Source organism: Rana temporaria, chromosome 5 (genome assembly GCF_905171775.1).
Source record: "Rana temporaria chromosome 5, aRanTem1.1, whole genome shotgun sequence".
Classification (NCBI taxonomy): Eukaryota; Metazoa; Chordata; class Amphibia; order Anura; family Ranidae; genus Rana; species Rana temporaria.
In genome coordinates, this window is record NC_053493.1 from 322,809,144 (window position 1) to 322,813,697 (window position 4,554).

Below are 4,554 nucleotides of genomic sequence, written 5' to 3' on the forward strand. Positions count from 1 at the left end.
AGCTCTGTTCTCTGGTTCCAAACAAATGAATACTTTAATGGTAAACTCAGCTCTTCTTATACAGTTAGCAACCAAATATGGACAATGACTCAACTCCACCCACAACATGACACAATGAACTTCAATACACATTCCTTTAGATGTAAGTCAGACTTTCTGGCACGAATCTACATGAGTCAATTACTATAGCTGACATGGCAGACATCATGACTTTTAGAGTGTGTTAACTCACAACACATATTAGCATCAATCGAACTTCACAAAATGAAAGGTTCTTGAGAGGCAGACTTAATTAGCACAATAGAATATCTTAGGAGGCAAACTCAATTAACACCTCAACAGTATGTGTCCCCACATTGAATGAGTCATTCTATTGACCGTTTGTAATTAGTTCTTCTAGACATTAAGGAATATATTGTGGATTACTGTTCCATGCTAAAACAATCCAACATATGTCCCATATTTCCTGCAATACATGAATTATCATTACTGTCCCATCTCATGTAATCCGAGATATCATTTCTCAGTCATCCTATGCCCCTATTGGACATAGGATGACCCTAGACCCAAGAGTCATTAGTGAAGCTGGCACAGGAGTACCCCACATCCTTCAAAAGCCTCTGGGTATCACGGGCCATTCCATTACAACGGCGATCAGCAATTTTTATCATGACTGCGACATTATGGCTTACACATCGGACACTTTTGACACCATTTTGGGACCATTGTCATTTATACAGCGATCAGTACTATAAAAATACACTGATTACTGTGTAAATGACACTGGCAGAGAAGGGGTTAAACACTAGGAGGCAATCAAGGGGTTAAGTGTGTCCTAGAGAGTGATTCTAACTGTGGGGGGGCTGGGCTACAAGTGACACAAGAGTGATCACTGCTCCGATTACGGGGGGCAGTAAATCACTGTCCTGTCATTAGGCAGAACAGGGAAATACCTTGTTTACATCTCTCCGGTTTGCAGCTCCGTGACATGATCGCCGGACACCAGCGGAAATCGAGTCTGCGGGCACGTGCCCCCGCATGTTTGGGAATTTCAAAGCAACGTACAGGTACGTTGCTTTGTCCAGCCGTGCCATTCTGCCAACGTATATTGTCGTTAGATGATCGGCAAGTGGTTACAAACAGGCAATGACAAGACAACATATTGCCTCCTTACCACCTTTTAAATGCCCTCTGAAAATTTGACCACTTTAGATCACTTTTCAAGGGTAGAAATTATAGCTGCACACCTGAATGAGCCCCAAGGGAGGGAGGAGACAGGGGGCTCTTGGGAGTTTCTGAGGAAGAGATAGGCGTTTATGGTTCAGTTGTCCCTCCACCTTCTGTGCATTCACTCACTACAGATTTGAGACTTGTGTTATCAGCAGGTGCCTGCTCTCTTCCATCCACAAAAGGCTACTATCAGAGGGTGGAGAGATTGGAATCCTCCCTCCAGCACCTACCAAGGCCCCTGCTCTTTCTGACAATAGTGATCTTGCGGTCACTCCTGTTAGTAAGGGCAGGAGAGCAAAGCAGCCAAAGCTCTCAAATACCCCCCATCCTTCACATATCAGCATTGTGCCTGGGGCATGTGTCCCTTCTGCCCCCCCACCAACACCTATGTCCTAGCCCTGACAGCATGGTGGTCAGGAACACAAAAAAAATTGTATGTAACATAATTCTTAACGCGGCACTATGTATGCTGTGCTGCACCTTGAGTCCTGAATGCTACAATTCTAGCATAAACGGTGCAGAGGTTAAAGGGGTTGTAAAGGTACAATTTGTTTGCCTAAATAGCTTCCTTTATCTTACTGCAGTCCTCCTTCACTTACCTCATCCTTCCATTTTGCTTTTAAATGTCCTTATTTCTTCTGAGAAATCATCACTTCCTGTTCTTCTGTCTGTAACTCCACACAGTAATGCAAGGCTTTCTCCCTGGTGTGGAGTGTCGTGCTCGTCCCCTCCCTTGGACTACAGGAGAGTCAGGACGCCCACTAACACATAGCTCCTTTCATTATATGCAACGTAGAGAGTGTCCTGACTCTCCTGTAGTCCAAGGGAGGGGCGAGCACAACACTCCACACCAGGGAGAAAGCCGTGCATTACCGTATGGAGTTACAGACAGAAGAACAGGAAGTGAGGATTTCTCAGAAGAAATAAGGTAAGTGAAGGAGGACTGCACTAAGGTAAATGAAGCTATTTAGGGAAAAAAATTGTACCTTTACAACCCCTTTAAGAGTATTCAAAGCACATCAGAGAATGCTGAATTTTAGGCAAATGTATCTCCCACCTCCGCCAAGTGAAAATCCACCCCCATCAACAATCTGCCTTAAGATAAATTTTCATGCAAAATCTTCTACTTTATTTCCCCCTAAAGAAAAAATGTGTCTAGTAAAAAATGTCCCCAAGAAAAATCTTCCCCACTTTTCCATAAGCTAAAATATTCCCTGGCTCCAATTTTTTTTTTCCCTCAAAAGCAATCCCCCAAAGCCACTCTCTACTGTTCATGCCCTGAAACCCCTCTCCCACAGCTCACTTCTGCACCCCTACACCCTTTTCCCCCATTAACCTCTACACTTCCTGCACCCAGTTTCTATCACTCACCTCTGCACTCCCTGCTCATCATTAACTTATACATCATTAACTTACACATAGCTCTTCCATTACTTACATATGCAAGCCTTGCCCTCCTCTGCACCACTTATCCTTTTCACCACTCCTCATCTATGCACCCCTCTACCACCGCTGCATTTCCCACACATTTTTCACCACTGTACCCCCCGACACACAAACACTCACCTACCTACCTCTGCCACCATTGCACCTTTAAGTTACACAAAGTTTTCATTGTGCATCTTTACAAACTTCTAGCCATCTGCATCCTAACAACCAATGATGTCATCAGTTGATAAGGAGGACATTGGGCCCCTGCACAGCATCCTTGTTTGCTCCTCCCCTGCCCTGTCAGCACCGGGGTCATATTAGCTGATGTCAAGCCCAGGTTCACACTGGGTACGATTTGCTTTGATTTGAGATGCGATTTCACATGTGAAATCGCATCTCAAATCGGCGGCATTTGCCGGCAATTGTCGGCAATGACACCGTCCTAATCGGTGCGACGCCGCATCTGCGGCGCTGCACCGATTTCAAAAAGTAGTTCCTGTACTACTTTTTGCGATTTCGGCCTGCGATTTACATTGACATCTGTGCAGAAACCTGCACAGATGTCTCTTAAATCGCGGCCGAAATCGGGACAGCCAGCGGGAGTGAAATCATGCGAGTTCAGCTGAACTTGCACGGCTTCACTCCCGCAGCCCAGTGTGAACCAGGGCTAAAGGAGGGAAACTGAGAGAGGGAAACTGAGGGAGAAGAACAATTATGGAATACTATTTAGTACAAGTGTACAAAGGTGTTTTTGCCTTGGAAGAATGAATCAGCTCTAATCTTGACTGTCCTTTGTGTGTGGATGTTGCTGCATTATGTACAACTATTAGTTTTGTTTTTTACATTTTAGAATAGGATGCTTTCGAGATTGAGGAAAATTGTCAATGGTAACACTGATCTAAAGCAGCTACTTGAGCAGCGCCCTGATGAACATTTGTAGGGGAAGCCACCTTAGAAACTACTGTAGTACCTTTTCTGCTTAGTCATCTAACTTACAGCACCACCAGGGCCCAAATAATTCATAGGAATATGCTTACTTGAATCAACAGCAGCAGCACCCATGCCGGTATCAAAGACCAAGATTTGTTTTCAAAGAACAGTGTCACTGATTGGCTAGGTCTGCCTGAATGACATTTTTCGGGCATGTAACCCACCGCCATAGCTGCATTTAAGTTGTGGCAGCCAAAAAGAGCTTAGAGAAGCTCACAGGTATCAGAAATATAGGCTTCTTAGCAGACAGTTGATGGTGGAGGGATTAAAATGTTTAATTAAAACAGGCTTTAGGCTGACTTTAAATAATCGATCATATTTGTCACTAGAAGCATGTACTCTAATATAGTGCCGTGCAACGGCCAAAGAGGGGAAGGATGCCACCAAGGGGAGAATACAACATATGGAGGACCAGTGAATTTACTGCTCTAAGGAAAATTGGTTTTAGCCTGCTATCTCTGGGGTTGATCTGGGAGTCTGCCAGGGTGGTACTTCATTATTTTAATACAGGGTTGAATTCATATTACTGTTCATTTTTAGTCACTTAAGCTTCTGGTTAATTCATTATTTACTACAATGTCACTGAATACTTGTTAGCCTGCTTTTTCAAGTGATAATAAACATTGCACTATAGCTCATGTTCTCTTGAGTATAACAGTGTTTATTCAGCTGAAATGCAGGAGGAAATCAGATTAGCATGAACGGAAACCAACAGCGTTATCCACACTGTTAAAATATTAAGTAGAATATTTATTAGTATTTTCAACAGATAGTATGTCGGGTATAGGTACCTAGTAATATACCAAATAAAACACTTAGAGGCTGTCCTTTTCCTGTCAGGTAGTCATTTTATTATATTCATTCTGTTTTTATATGTGGAATTCAATATTCTCAGTCTTGGGA